Source organism: Heterocephalus glaber, unplaced genomic scaffold (genome assembly GCF_053883595.1).
Source record: "Heterocephalus glaber isolate CG9 unplaced genomic scaffold, H.glaber_assembly_v1.0 deba00001666, whole genome shotgun sequence".
In the NCBI taxonomy this organism is placed as follows: domain Eukaryota; kingdom Metazoa; phylum Chordata; class Mammalia; order Rodentia; family Bathyergidae; genus Heterocephalus; species Heterocephalus glaber.
The window spans coordinates 3,998,199-4,014,912 of NW_028258406.1; the positions used below are offsets into that span (position 1 = coordinate 3,998,199).

At 34.5% G+C, this 16,714-nt stretch overlaps 1 protein-coding gene and 1 non-coding gene across 7 annotated transcripts in view; one reads left to right on the forward strand and one right to left on the reverse strand.

The window, feature by feature from the left end:
• Positions 1-16,714, forward strand: part of Diaph3 (diaphanous related formin 3) — a 501,638-nt gene that overhangs the window by 89,961 nt on the left and 394,963 nt on the right. The gene's annotated exons all lie outside the window — the stretch shown is intronic.
• On the reverse strand, positions 5,501-5,607 carry LOC147822242 (U6 spliceosomal RNA). The gene has a single exon (XR_015445931.1). It is a non-coding gene; the product is annotated as a U6 spliceosomal RNA (small nuclear RNA).

Below are 16,714 nucleotides of genomic sequence, written 5' to 3' on the forward strand. Positions count from 1 at the left end.
CACTTTCCACCATGGTTCCTGACTTGGAGCCAGCTGACTATGGCCTGAATACACTTAAAACATGAGCAAAATTAAACTTCTCCTTTAAGTTGTGGGCATTAGATCTAGCAATAGGAAAGCTAATACAGATCCCTTTTATTTTATTATGGTTTTGTTTTTTTAAGGACTCACTAGATATAGAAAAAGTGTTACTTTCCAGCTGATTTTTTTTTTTATGGAATTGGTCTAGGATGCTTACACCAATTGTTGGCATTGCAGGTCATCTGAGGTTGTTTTCATGGTGGTCATTTAGTTGTTTCTTGATCTGAGACATTTAGCTATGATCAGACTTTTCAGATTCTTTTGAATATAATTAAAGTTATATCTGATAACCACATAAGTAGTAATGAGTTTGGAAGTGCCAGTAAAAAGAGATAAGCAGCTATAGTAGAGGTGAAAGTAATGAGCAAAAGTTCATAAGGAGTGAATTTTGTGAAAGCAGGAATATTTCTGAAGGAAAAAATGAAAAAAGTAAGAAAGTTCTGTGTATGTACAATTGTGTTTGCAATGAACAAAGGGGAAAGGTAATTGGTGAAGTAAGGAAAGAGAAAAGTGGCAAAGAACATTCAACCTTGGTATCTATTAGAATTATCTGAGAAATTTTACATTTCAATGACTAGGCTATACCACTTAAGAATTAAATTAGAATTCTGTGGACAGGACTCAGGTATTAGTACTGGGGAAATTTCCCCTGTGAACTTTCTGTCTGTAAGAGTTGAGCCTCATCATAGATCCCACTTAGTGTCACATTAATTTGACGAAAGACTGGGAGTTGCTTGGATTTAAAGGGTAGGCTTGGGGAACATGTACTAGTAAAACATTGGTTTCTACTAACTGTGGCTTCACAACTGGTTTGCATGTGCATAATATCAGCATATAGATTTAAGTAGCATGAACACTGTATTTACTAGGAATTTCTCTGTGGCACTTGGCAATTTAAATCATCGTAGAGGATGATTTTTGTGAGAGAAGAACCTGCCAGAAGTACAGATATCAGCTAGGAAGGGACAGGTTTGCTTATTTTTAAATCTTTACCTTCCTACTTGGTGCATTAAGCTTACATGATTTAATTTAGTTTAGACTTACTTGAGACATTCTTTCAGGTTTTAGTTATGTTTAAGTGGAATAATTCTATACATACTTAAGTCCTTAATGAGTTAATGGTCTTGATGTACAAAAAGCATTTGTTCCCAAATTCATGGTTCCCTGATTTGTTAACATTTTCTAACAGGTGCAGTATAGTAGGCCTCCCCTCAAGAACGTAAATATGGTCAGCATAGCTTTTTATCAATGTGATGCAAAATTATTTTTTAGTTTCTTCATTTTCATTCCAGGGTAGATAAAGCAAATCAGGGATTTGTTGTGGGATCATTGAGGTACAGAAAGCAACATAGTCCAAAAGTAAATTCAGAAAATCTTAAGTGTAGATTATTCCTGGTATATTACTGTTATATTAGATTTTGTTTATAGGCTTTTTTGTTGGAAAGCTGTACTGTATTGTTTTGGTAAGTTAAAAAAAATTTTTTTGGCATTAGTTTTGTTAAGGATGGCTCTGTTGTCCTCTTATTTAGTAGACATATTTAGTAGTTATTAGATGATTTTAATTTACTTTAGCTCTGATATAATTCAGTTATCTGCATGTTGGGAAGTTTCAGGGAGTATGTGGTAGCCTCAGTTATCCCAAGTTAGTGCTGCAGGTACAACTCAATGTGCTCTTAGCAATTTTTATGTTTGTTTATTTTATTTCAGTTTTTGTGGTTCTGGGGATTGAACTCAGGGCCTCATGCATGTTAGGCAAGTGCTCTACCACTGAGCTGCCATATACTCCTACTTCCCACTCAGCACTTTTGTGAAATAAAATAAAGATACAAAGAATAACATAAAACAAATACGTAGCATGATCAGTTATCCTAAGAACACCTCTGATTAATAAACAGAACCCTGTTAGCCATCCCAGAAAGCCAACCCTGTCATAGTGTAAAACCTCTCTTCAGATTTGTGTGTATTTTCCTCTAAAAGAAATCCTTGGGTTCCCTTATAGATTTATCACCCAGAACATACCATAGCTTATGTTTACACATATTTAAAAATTGGAACTATTAGATTCCCAACCCATTCTTTATCTAGTGCAGTGTAGGTTTTGCTGATTTGCATACACATGGAAAGCTAACATGTTTCTCCATTCTCTTTGTTTCCTGTAATGTGGCAGCTAGATTTAGAGGTTGGATCAGATTCAGAAACTCAGGTTTTGATCCCTTTGATAAGACAGTGGGAATATTATATTATTTTATCAGGAGTTATTTATGTGTGGTTTGTAATGAAAATGCTATAATTTCATTTTCATTTATCCCTTGGAAACTTTTACTTATTTATTTATTTATTTTTAGTTCTTTTATTGATACTTTTTAGGTATACAATTCGTTTACGTTTATCATTGGGTGTTTGTACCTGTACATGATATATCTTGGTTCTTCTTCTTTTTTTTTCCCCATTACCTGTGCACCCTTCACCCCCTCTGCCCTTTCCCTATTTACATAGATTTCATTTCCATTTATTTTCTTTTCTCATAGTTTTTCCTTTCCCTCTTTTCCTTTCCCCTTCCCCTCCCTTCACTCCTTTGTCTTTGGACCTTTTTTCCTATTTCAAATTATCAATTATTCATTTTAATCATTTTAACCCTTGTTTACACTATCAGTTTCTCACATTAGTGAAACTATTTGGTATTTATACATGTGTGTCCTATTTATTTCACTTAAGAGTATGGCCTCGATATGCATCCATTTAGCTATAAATTACTCTAGTTTTTCATTCTTTATGGCTGAGTAGTACTCCATTTTATAAAAAAAGCACATTTTCTTTATCCAGTTTCCAGTTGATGGGCACTTGGGCTGCTTCCAAGCTTTAGCTATTACAAACTGTGCCGCTATGAAATGGGTGCACATATATCACTGTGGTATGATTCTTTTAATTCTTTTGGGAAGATACCCAGCAGGGGAATAGCTGGGTCAAATGGGACCTCTAGTCCTAGTTCTTTGAGGTATCTCCATACTGACTTCCACAGTGGTTGCGCCAGTCTGCACTCCCACCAGCAATGGAGAAGGGTTCCTTTCTCCCCACAACCCCACCAGCATTTGTTATTTGTTGATTTCTTGATAGCAGCCATTCTTTCTGGGGTGAGGTGGAATCTCAGTGTTGTTTTCATCTGCATCTCTCAAATGACCAGTGATTTTGAACATTTTTTCGTATATTTTGTTTGCTGCTTTTACTTCCTTGTCTGAGAAATGTCTGTCCATTTCAGATGACCATTTTTGAATTGGGTCTTTGAATTTGGGGGGGTCTGATTTTTTTTCAATTCTTTATATATTTTAGATAGTAGTCCTTTGTCTGAGGTACAGCTGCTAAAAATTTTTTCCCATATTGTAGGTTGTCTGTTAGCTCTGTTGGTGGTTTCTTTTGCAGTGCAGAAGCTTTTTAATAAGATGAGATTCCAGTTGTTGATTCTTTCTGTTAGTTCCTGTGCTGCTGAGGTTTTGTTCCTGAAGTCTTTTCCTGTGCCAGTGTCTTCAAGAGTTGTACCTAACTTATCTTCCAGCAAGTTTAGTGTTTCTGTCTTAATGTTTAGATCTTTAATCTACTTCGATCTTAGTTTGGTTCATGGTGATAGGTATGGGTCTAGTTTTAATCTTTGGCAGGTTGAAATCCAGTTTTTCCAACACCGTTTATTAAATAGGCTATCTTTCCTCCAATGATGGTGGTTGGCTCCTTTGTCAAAGATGAAGTGGCTGAGCATGTCTGGAGTTTCTGCATTTTCTTATCTATTCCACTGATCCTCGGGTCTGTTCCTTTGCCAGTACCATGCTGATTTTATCACAGTAGCTTTGTAGTATAGTTTCAAGTTGGGGATTGTGATACTCCCAGCCATGTCTCTGTTGCTTAGAATTGCTTTAGCTATTGTAGGTCTCTTCTGGTTCCAAATGAATTTTTGGATTGTTTTCTCTAGTTCTGTGAAGTATATTGTTGGAATTTCAATTGGCATTGCATTGAATCTATATAGTAGTTTTGAAGTATGGCCATTTTCACTATATTGGTTCTCCCTACCCAGGAGCAAGGGATGTCTTTCCATTTTCTTGTATCCTCTTCGATCTCCTTTTTCAGAGTGCTGTAGTTTTCAGTGTAGAGGTCTTTTGTTTCCTTTTTTAGATTGATTCCTAGCTATTTCATTTTTTTGAATGCTATTGTAAAAGGAATTGTTTCCCTAATTTCTCTGTCAGTGAGTCTGTTATTTGTGTACAAGGAGGCTGTTGTTTTTTGAGAGTTGACCTTGTATCCAGCTATGCTACTGAATCTGTCAATTAGCTCTAGAAGTCTTTTGGTAGAGTTTTTTGGGTCTTCTCTGTAAAGTATCATATCGTCAGCAAATAATGTCAGTTTAACTTCTTTTTTTCCTATCTTTATTCCTTTTATTTCTTTCTCTTTTCTAATTTCTGTGGCTAATGTTTCCAGAACTATATTGAACAGCAGTCATGATAGTGGGCATCCTTGACTTGTTCCTGATTTTAGCGTGAAAGTTTTCAGTTTTTGACCATTTAGTATGATGTTGGCTGTTGGTTTTTCATAGATAGCCTTAATCAGGTTAAGATAAAGACCTTTTAGTCCAATTTTCTGTAGGGTTTTTATCATGAATGGGGGCTCTATTTTGTCAAATGCTTTTTCTGCATCTATTGAGATGATCATATGGTTTTTGTCTTTGACTCTGTTAATATGGTGTATTACATTTATTGATTTACGAAAGTTGAACCATCCTTGCATCCCTGGGCTAAATCCGACTTGGTCAGGGTGTATGATCTGCTTGATGACACTCTGTATTCTGTTTGCCAGTATCTTGTTGAGGATTTTTGCGTCTAATCATTAGGGAGTTTGGCCTGTAGTTCTCTTTTTGGGTTGGGTCTTTCCCTGGTTTTGGAATCAAAGTAACACTTGCTTCCAGGAATGAATTTGGGAGTATTGCTTCCCTTTCAATTTCCTTGATGAGTTTAAAGAGTAATGGTGTTAGTTCTTCTTTAAATGTCTTGTAAAATTCAGCAGTGAAGCCATCTGGACCTGGGCTTTTCTTTGTTGGTAAATATTTTATTACATTTTCAATTTCACTCATTGTTATTGGGGTGTTTAGAATTTCTATATCTTCTTCCTTTAACTTTGGCAATACATATGTATCTAGGAATCTGTCCATTCTTCTGTGTTTTCCATTTTATTGAAGTAGAGGTTCTTGAAGTAGGTATTGATGATCCTGTGGATTTCTGTTGGATTTGTTGTGACTTCACCTTTTCCATTCTTTTTTTAAATTTATATATTAATTGGTACATTTTAGGTGTACAATACATTTACATTTATCATTGGGCATTTGTACCTGAACATGATGTATCTTAGTTCTTATTTTTTTCCCCATTACCTATGCATCCTTAAAAATATGGAATGCTTCACGAATTTGCGTGTTGTCCTTGTGCAGGGGCCATGCTAATCTTCTCTGTTTTGTTCCAATTTTAGTATATTTGCTGCCGAAGTGAGCACACCTTTTTCATTCTTAATTGTATGTATTTGTGCCTTTTCTTTCCTTTTTTTGATAAGGTTGGCTAAAGGCTTATTGATTTTATTTATTCTTTCAAAAAACCAACTTTTTGATTCATTGATTTTTTTGTATTGTTCTCTTAGTCTCCATTGCGTTGATTTCTGCCCTAGTCTTTATAATTTCCTCTCTTGCATGAGCTTTGGATTCGTTATGCTCTTCTTTTTCTAGGAGCTTGAGGTTCTGCATTAGGTTATTTATCTGAGTTTTCTCTGTCTTCCTAATATGGGCATTCACTACTATGAATTTCCCACATAGAACTGCTTTCATTGTGTCCCATAGATTCCTGTATGTTGTACTGGCATTTTCATTTACTTGTAGAAACCATTTAATTTTTTCCTTAATTACTTCTGTGACCCATTGGTTGTTCAAGAGGGTGTTATTCAGTTCCTTGGAAACTTCTATAATGGGACATTTCCTCTTATAGTATTTGATTACCTAGTGATATAGGAAATTTAGGATAAATGCTTGATTTTTCTATTTGTTAGTTTTCAAAATAGTGAATGTGTTCCCTACCATCCTCTAAGTAGAGATTAAGAAATTATTCATCACAGTTATTCTTAGTGAAGCTCAAATTATCCTATATTTGGTGGTGGGACTTTGTCTGGTTGGCTCTTAGTCATTTGACGTGATTCTAGTACCTTTGGACTGTTTCATTCCTACCTTGAAAGATGATCTGGCTCTGCTTGTATATTTTTCACACTAGACCCAGAAGCAGTCATTTCCTTTAGTGTCAATGATATTTCAAGATGACAGAAATGCTTATTGATAATGGGTCAGTTGCTTTTTCTAGGTCTTTTTAGCAGAGAAGATAGCCAAAGAGAAAGTGTGTGTATGCGTATTTAAGAAGTTTTGCATATGCCATCTCCCTCTCCAAATGCTTTTGTTCCTTTCCTGTATGCACACTGACTGAATATATAACTACTACACTTTTACTCTCTTCTTCCAAGTCCTCATTTACTCTTTGTTTCTGTGAGTGACTGTACTTTAATGCTCACACCTACTCCTTTTGTTGATATTTCTCTAGCCATTTTCTTTGCCTGAAGTTTAATTTTTAGTAGATTCCTTAGAAGGACTTATGGGAAAAATATTTTCTGAGCTTTGCATGTTGATAGCAGTCTCTCCCCTTTATTGTTGAGAGTCAGTTTTATTGGATATAAATCTTTGCCTTACTTGTTGCCCCTTCCTTTGGGATCTTAAATAAATTAAAGTATTACTTTCTAGCATAAAGCATGACAACATTACTGTCAAAAGGCTGCCAGTAACTGGATTTTACTCTTTATAGGTTAATGTCTTTTATCTGGATGCCTGAGTTCGGATTATCAAGTATGTAGTATGCTCTTCCATTGTTTCCTTTTAAATCTTTCCTTTTTCCCCCCAGTGTCATGAAAGTGTTATTTTCTTTTTTAAGGATCTATCCTCTATATGTTGGATTTTTATCTATCTTTAATATGCCACTTTCTCCTAAATGCTACTTATTTTATTTTTAATTTAAAAACTTTCATTTATTTTGCTGGAGACATAGTTTAGTGAGAGTGCTTGCTGAGGACATGTGGGGCCCTGGCAAAAACAAAAGATTAAAAAATAATTTATTTCATGTTGGAATTGCTTCTGTTTATTCTTGTGTTCTGTTGTTTAGTTTCTATTTCTTTTTTTTTTTTTTTTTGGTACCGGGCATCAAACTCGGGACCTTGCGCTTGCCAGGCAGGCGGCGGAACCACTGAGCTAAATCCCCGGCTAGTTTCTATTTCTTAAATTATTATCTATTTTTTTCTCCTAGTTCCCTCACCTCATTTTTTTTGTTTAATACCTTGAGAGTTTGTTTCATATTTTATTTATTCTCTTAATTTTTCTCAACTCATTGTGAAATTGTAAGTTACAGTTTGTCTCTGGAGGGATATTCTTCTGAGTTTGATTTCAGCCTCAGCACTTTGTCCCAACTGTGGAGTCCCATCCTGGACTGGAGCAGTGGTGGCTGAGTGTTGGGATCTCCTAGGGCGCTGACTGCCCAGCCTCTTCAGATCTTCTATGGGCCTTTTGCATTCATTCACAGTTGCAGTTTACCCAGCTTTTGCTCTATTTCTCTGATTGCCCTACCAAGATTTTAGTGAGCACTTATAGGCCATTTTGGAGTTCTCCTGTTGTTACATTTATTGAGCACCTTGTTGGTTCCTGTGCTGTCTCCCACACAAATATTGACCATGAAGATATCATTAATGTGGGTGGTTTGTCTATAACTGCTTGTATTTTGAGAATTGTGGAGAAGATAACTCTGTTGTTCAATATTGTAGGTTTTAGAGTTGTGCTAGTTATTTTGTGTCTTTCTGTGAGGATCCAAGGAGTCTCTAGAACTATAGTGCTGCTGTTATGTACCCAGCTTCTCCAGTCTTCTGACTTTGAATCTCATAGTTTTCTTTATTTTATGCCAATTTAATTCAGAATTATTATTATTTTCTCCTGTTCCCTTCACCCCCTTGTTTGGGAGAGAAAAATGATGATATATAGTATTAAGGAATGAGATTTTTCTGTATAGCGTTAACTGATAGCTCTAGGTTTTGCTATTTAGTTCATCTGTAAATTTCATCAAATCTCTTAATGGACCATGTCCTAGATTTAAATAAAATGCTAGTTTTAGCCTTAATTTGTGTGCTATGTTTGTACAATGCTATCATCTCCTCACGTGGTTTCAGAACGTTATGTGTGACGCATCTTTTCTGTATCCCATTGATAGTTGGGAAATTCAGACTGCCCTTCAGTGTTATATTCCATCCCTGGAAAATAGGTCTCATCTGCTTGTGTATATCTATAAGTTAGTGAGTGTGTTAAATCTATCACAGCATGAAATCACTTCAAGTGCTGTGAAAGACTATCTTAAAGAATTTAAATTGATTGCAGATGTTAGTGCAATTAAGTAGGCCTGATGAGCTAAGAATCATGTTTCTCAGATTTGAATATGAATATGTTTAAAAAAATTATAGTGATGTACTCCATGTAAATGGAGTTCATAGGCATCTGAGAGTTTTTATCACCTTCTATTTTAAAATGGTTCAGAAACATGAAAAGTGATACATGACCCCTTATGTAGATATTTGAATTATTAGTTTTAGAGTAAATATGTATTAGCCTGTTTTAAGTGGGTAGTTCTGTGCTATCCTTACCAAACTGAAATTGACACTGAGTGATTATTATTAAGTATTTCATTTGTGTACCAGTTTTGTAACTATTTCATTTGTGTACAAATTAACTTATCTACCTTTAATGCCTATACTTCATTTAAAAGTTATTCCACAGGTAGAGAGAAAAGTGTAATTATTTCATCCTCATTTTTAATAAAAATATTGAGTATGGCAAATAAGCCAAATGAGAGTATAGTTGATAGATGCATAGGATCTTTTGACCCTTGATGTCAGACCTGTGAGTGGTAGAACTCTTATCTACTTTAAGTTGCTTTTGCTTTAACTACTGAATTATAAGACAAAATTTTGTATTTATTATTTGAAAATGTAGCATACTAGGTTGCAAATTAGGAAGCAAGTTCTGAAATAAGACTGTAACAAGATTAAGTAGAGTGTACAGTGTGTTCATTTTCAATTTATTTCAAATTGATCTGTGCCTATTAAATAATTAAACTCATCAATTTCTGTAACATTGTGTTACAGACACATTGTGTTATAGACATTAGGATTTTATAATATATATAGTAATATAAAGTACAAGAATGGTAATTCCATTTATATACTCTAAATACTAAGGAAATTACTGACCTTATTTGAATTATACTAACATTAATGATTTTAAATAGGAACAAAGAATACATTATTTTGTTCTTGCTACATGGTGAAAATTAAAGTTGCACTCTATAATATTTTATAAAAACTTACTTTGTTTTATTATATTAACCATTATATGGCAGACTGCTTTGTTTCCAGGGGTTAAACATGTTCTCTTTTGCTTCTAGCTCTGTAATTTCAGAAAATTCATTGTTCCTCTCTAGTACTCATCTGCTAAATTATACAACTTAACTGGTTTTTTGGAGGGGTGGGGTGAGGTATGGAAAAGCTCTGAGCCAATTCCTAAAGTCTCTTAACAGTTCTCTTATCACACAGCTCAAAGTGAAGTGTAAAATGGGACTGGGGGAATGAATGTTACAGCTGAGGTCTTACATCTGATTCATATGCGGAAAAAAAAGTTAAGTCTCAGAATCATAGAAATACATGCTGTACTTCACTGTAAAAAATGCATATATATGCTAATCTTTGGATCCAGGAACAAAATCTTTGATAAGGAGTAGCTCCTGCTTTGGTTTTTCCCACCTAAGAGACCTACTCATGAAACATCATCTGTAATTACCATTTGTTTGCATGCCTTAAGTAAACCATGAATTTATACTTATAAAGCAATAAATGTTAGGCTTGTAAGAGATTTGTATGGTGTATATAGTATGATTTTTCTTCAGTTATCTTACCCATTCCTAATTTGAAACAAGTTTTTAAAGCAAATTACTATAATCTTGTCTTTCTTGAAGCCTGAATGTAATGTATCAAAGGAAAATTTCCTCTGAATTCCCACATATGATTCCATTAGCAAGCAGAGATACTATAGCACATCACAAACAGTTTGAGGGCACAAAAAATCAACTTTTGGTATTCACAGAATTCAATTCACAAAACTAGACATATGTGGTTTACAACATGCTTTAGGGATCTATCACTGTGTCTTATAGAATAATGGAATGCCTAATACTGAATGTCTGTTTCTAGAACCTTAAAGAGCTCACTTTTTTTTTGTTTATTTGTTTGTTTCTCTCCCTCTTCATTTCTTTCCCTTGTAGGGTCATAAAAATAAATCTTTCTGTGACTTGTTTTATTGCCTTCCCCAATAATTTTTCAATAACTGATTCACTTCAAACTGACTCAAAACATAGCATGTTTGTTTGTGTACCTGACAAGCTTAGGGGTTGGTTGGCTTTAGGCAGTTTTTCCTCTAAAAATTTTACTCTTGCCTCTCCTCCCAATTATGAGTTTCCATTACCCATTTTATTCTGTCTTTTATAACTGAACCTATTGTACTCATTCTGAAATGGTCTGGGAGCAGCATGCTCAAGTGTGTGGGAACCATTGCACTTTTCCAATGTTCATTTTAACCTCTGTTTTTTCTACTTTCTTTCTTTTTTCTTAGGTGCTAGGGATCAAACACAGAGCCTTGTGCATGCTAAGCATGTGCTGTACCACTGAACTGTACCTCAGTCCTAACTTTCTTATTCTTCCTTATACTGGTTCCTCTATTCTTATGCAACTAACCAGATTCTGTGTTCCATTTAGCCAAATTTAATTAGAGTCTTAGTTTGAATGTACTATTCTGACTTTAGTATTGCTATTCTCTTTGTTATTGGATTAGTGGTCAAGGTTCCTCCTGTGCCCTAGCTCTCTCCCTTATGGGCTACACTTGGACATAAAAGTCATAAAAACATGAATCAAGGTGGAATCTTCCAGGTAAGATGGATCCCTATAAGTTAGTCATTGTCAATATATGATGGAGACTTTGGAGGTTCACAAACTTGATTGACCAACATGCTAAGATTCAGTATGCATTTAGTGAGTTGACGTGCAATTTAAACTGATATACATACTGATGTTTAAAAACTCAAATGCTACTTTAGTAATTTACAGTTTCTAATATTATTATGAAGAATTTTGGATTCTCTTCTCTCATTATAGTCCACATTCTATAGGAAGTCAAGTAATAAGAGTTGTGTGGTTTGTTGGATGATCTATGGAGATAATGGGCCATAGATTGGGACTCAATGGATCCTGAAATTGTATGTGCCTGTGGCAGCCCGTGTTTCTTCTGCTTTAACTGGTCTCATAGTTCATGTAGTAACCCGTTTAATTAATGGGGTAGAGTAGAACTTCCATAAAGGTTGGAAATATTTGTCACAGTACAGACTAGATATTGGCATTAATGTTTTGGGGCACCTCCTTTCCTGCAGAGCACCAGTAGGACTCTGCAGAACTTTGGGTCTCTGGACATGTTTGCAGGTATCATGTAGGGACTTTCTCCTATGACATGTGCTCATTGCTCTCAGTGTGGCTTTACATTGAAAAGATCACATTTTTAATGGTAATAAATGAACTTTACTTTGAGATCACATTTTATCTTGTTACATATGTGTATACCCTTGGATCTTTTTAATGACAGAGTTTATATTTGATACATATTTTTTTCCTAATTTAACTCCTAATTTCTATGTTAATTATATTTTAAGATTTGAGGGTACGTTACAGTTGACAAATTTATGTGCCCTAAGTACACTTCTTGCCTGGAGGACAACCAGACAGGAGCTTGTTGTCTCATTTCATTATTTGATTATTTTGCTTTTATGGCTCAGGATCTTTATGCATCTCCTGTCAGCTTTGAGAATTTTCTTAGGACATAAAAGTTATTTAAATAATCAAACCATTAGGAATTCTAAGAATAACTTGTTTAGTAATCAAGTGACATTCCAGGTATCATTCATTTATTCAGATGCTCAAATGTAAGATTATTTAAATCAAAGATACAACTTAAAAAGATAAAGTAGTTCCCAATGTAGAATAATTTCTTAGTATCTTATTATTTTGTCTGGTCTACTTAAATTAAGAAAGATCTATTGATTTCTAAAATCTTTTCACATTAAGTTCTTTGGAAGAATGCTTTTCTCACGGTACATGATCAGAAAAGCATTTAAGTGTCCTTTATGCACAGTAGGTAAGGAACAAAAATAAGGAAACAATAGCTTTAAATAATTACTTTTAGATAATGTTTATTTAAGATTAATAACAAAATCCAAAGTAAGAATGTGAGAAATTGGGACTGTGGTAAGGGTATTTAAAGCATAGTAGTTTTAACAATATTTTTTTTCTCTTAAAAGTGATGCATTGTTGCAAGAAGTTTAGAAAATATAAGATGTCATTAATGAGACAAAATAACCATACTAATCAAACATGAGGAACTCAGCTAAAATAGTAAGATTGTTTTGATTTTGGAAAGGCAAAAGAAAGAATATTATATGACTCAGGTAATACAAAAAATTCTATATGTGACTTTTCCTCTTATGCTAGTTAGAGTTGTGGCAGAAGACCAAAGGCCAAGCATGGCAGGTAGTAAAACAGTGCAGCCATAGAAGAAACAGTGAAACTGATTGTGCTGCCCTTAGCTTGGCATCTGTTTTTAGACTGTATAAGGATAGGACCACATGGAGGTCTAGATTCAGTCTTCTGCATGTGATCACCAGTTCTCCCACCATCATTTATTGCAGAGGCTATTTTTCCTCCATGTATGTTTTTGGCCCTTTTTTCAAAGATCAGATAATAAGAAATAGATCTTTTGCAAATGGTGGGGACCAAGAGATGAAGGGATGGGAGAGAGAAGGTGAGAAGGAAATGAAAAGAGAATTGAGATATGTTAAGTCTATGTACCAACTCCTTGTGATGAATGTAATCACTGTGTACTGCAGAACATGCACTAATAAAAATAAAAATTAAAAAAAATAGGTTCACAATTATTCAAGAAAAGGAAGATGGATACAGGGAGTTCTTTTTGGAGAGAGGTGTTAGATTGCTGTGTATAAATGTCTTGAGCCAAGTGAGTGGGCATTTAAGAGAATTGCTCAGATGTGAATGTGTATCCCTTAGAGTTATGAACACAGATATTGGAACTATACTCTATATATGATAGGCAGTGGCTATGTGAAATGCTTTGGTGACAAACCAAGAAAAAGGATTAAACCTATTGTTGAAATAGACTGGACTTGCATTGAAAGTTTTGGTTTTGAAAATTTTTAAAATTTTTATTAGTGTATGTTTGCAGTACATAACAATTACATTCATAATGAGGAGTTAGTACATGTTCAGAACACATCTTAATTCTTTTTATGGCTCCCTCCCCTCTTCTCCCTACCTGCTCCATCTGTCTCTTCTCATTTGCATAAGATCTATCTCCCTGTTTCCCATTAAACCTGGGTCTTATGTGGACCTTTTAGATGTGGTTTTTGAATTCTTGCGGATCACCTGCATGTGCAGTGACCCCACCCTGGAGAGTCTGTGTAAAGTAGACTACTAATTCTTCAGCCAGTGGCACTCCTCTGCAGAGATAGTTATCAACACTTGGATATCGGCCACATCCCAAAGACAGTGGCACCAGAGGCTAGCAGTAATACCTCAGGATGTCAGATTTCTACATCTTCCTGTTCTTCTTTCCCCTTTCCTTTCACCCGAAGGTGCTGGAGGAAGCCTTATGAGTCAGGATGGTGGAGTTGAAGGACAAGGTGGGAAAATGGTGAAGTTCCACCACACTGTTCATCATGATAGATTTCCTTGTCTGAGTGAGGCCTATGCTGAGGGAGAGGAGAAACTTTAAATTACTTAAGGAAAAATTCACTTTTCCTTACCAGGCTTAATCATGTGAAAGTTAGAATATCATTCTGAGGTGAAATTACTAGGAATAATATTAGAATGACAATGTTCTTAAATTTAAATCCAAAAATTATAAAGGGAAAGAAGAGTATATTTGCTAATAATCAATTAAAATTTTTTTTGTGTGTAGCAAAGGTGAGACAGAGTGAAAAAAAATTGGGAGAAATTTAAAAAAGGAATCCCAGATGAAAATATTTGCTGTATATAAAAGTGTAAAGAACACCTACAAATCATTAAGAAAAAGATGAACAACCCAATAAGAAAGAATTTGCTTAATATAATTAAGCAATTCACCCAACAAGAATTGCAGATGACAAACAGCCTTTTGAAAAGAAACTCAATCTCAATATATAAAGTAAAGTAGATACGGAGAGCATTTTTCATCTGTCAACACGAAAAGCTAAAAAGATTGCTGACTATAATTGTTTGGTGAGGACATAGAAATACATTATCAGTGTAAGCTTTTTGGAGTATAATTTGACAGTATCTATCTAATTTGTATATTCCAAATTCCCAGTATTTTGAATCTATTTTATACAAATAGCTTGAAAGTACAAAGATCTATGAATGAGGATGTTTCTTACAAGGTGAAATGCCAAGGTATTTAAAGCCACCAATATATTGTTCAATAGAAATGTGATTGAGAAATTTACAGTACATGGTGGAAATATAGCTTTAAAATAAGTGAGTTAGATCTGATTTAGAAAGTTACCCAATATGAAGAACAATAAAGAAGCATGAGTATGATATGAACCCTTTTTTACCTAAAGAGTGGGCATGTGAGTCTCAACATATGCCTGTGAATGAGCAGACACTTCTCTTTGGATGTGTTCTGTTATCCATGTTTCCAGCATTGGTACCAGAAAATATCCTTTCAGAATAATATTTTCTTAACAGAAACAAAATCTGATGTTACTAATAGAGAACAACGCTTTAGAGTCTTGTTTACCGAGTCATTTTGTTATGGTGCAGATGGCCTGATAACATGTACCACATTTCAATTAGAAAAAATAAAAACAAATCAGCAGAGCTAATAGTATGCTGTTTACGAAGCTTTTAAATGTGACTTGGAATAGCACACAGATTTATTTTATATTCCTGTAGTAAATTGGCACTCATTTAATACTTTCATTTACAGAACTTAAACTTTTGGAAACATCTGGATAAATCTATGAATAATTTAAGTGTTTAGTTTGTGATCATTGCCAAATCGTGTTTATTAAGAATTTACCAATGTGTGACAATGCTGGGTGCTGTAAATATCATCATAAATGAAAAACAGAGGAAAGCTGAGTCTTGATTCAGGGAAGTGGTATATTAGTACATTAAAATATGAAAAATATCATTTTATATTAGATTTTACTGTCTGCCTGTGAAATTTAAGGTTATGTAAACTGATATTTTTAGTCTGAAAATTTAGAGGAGTAGATCTGGTAGCATGAAACTTACTTTCCATTTCTGAAAATTGTTTGATTCCTTCCTTTGCCAGGAAATAGTCAATTATAGTCTGATTCCAAAGCTGTTTAGTTGAAAACTTGATGGATATCATTTTCTTAAGACATCTTTTCAATAGTAATGTATAGATATTGTAGAAAATACAGATAAACAGAAAAGAAAATGAAAACCATCCACAATTTTTCTGCCAGAGGTAACTGTTAACATTTTTGGTTACTTTTTTTCAGTCTTAGAAAATGAAGTTGAGAATACCATCCTCCACAGGTTGTTATGGAGAGTAAATGAAGTATTACTGTGTTTATGGTGTCTGCCATATGACATAAAGCATCTAGCAATGCGTATGATAGATGCATTTTTCAGTTACTCAAGTGCTAGCCTTATTTTTGATTTTTCTTATATTTTACTAGTTTCCTTCTTTTAGTTCACTATGGTCCTGATTGTGTTCCAGCTTCTTTTATTCTGAGGTTTGTTACAGACACTTAGTAAATTATAGGAACTAGCATAAGGTGTACTTTGATACATTTGCCACCTAAAGTTTCTGGAATTCTATTTCAAGGAAAATTTCAATGTTCATATATATGTTTGTATGTTTCGTAGAGAATACTAGTGAATACTATCCATAGAGAACAGAAGGGAATGAAAAATTTGCCCTTAAATTCATGAAATTAGGTCTGCTAGAGATAAATTTTCAACCATATCTTTATTCAAATGAACGGGACTAATCAATGAAATTTCATTAGAAAGGAGAGAAAAGATAGAGTGATAGTGAAAGCTTCTAATGAGTGGATTAAGAAGGAGAGGCCTGATAAAGGACAAAGACCTGCTGCTGTAGGTATATTTACATGTGTAGATACAAGGTAGAGTAGAATTAGTTGGAATAGTATATAGAGAGGAGTATTCAGTGAGAAAATTCAATACTCTTTTCCTTAGGAGATGGTGGATTCGCATTGCGAAGAGACCTACAGATTAGGAGGTTCCTGATTGTCATTTATATCAGCAACTCAGGGAGTGGACCTAGGGCAGGATAACAAAATCTGTGAAGGCTTATGAGGTGAATGTGTAGTGAATGAGAGGGGTATGAATATATATAGCACATTAGTCAGTTGTTTGGTGGTGTCACAAAGGGGTGAATTAGTGGCCTGAA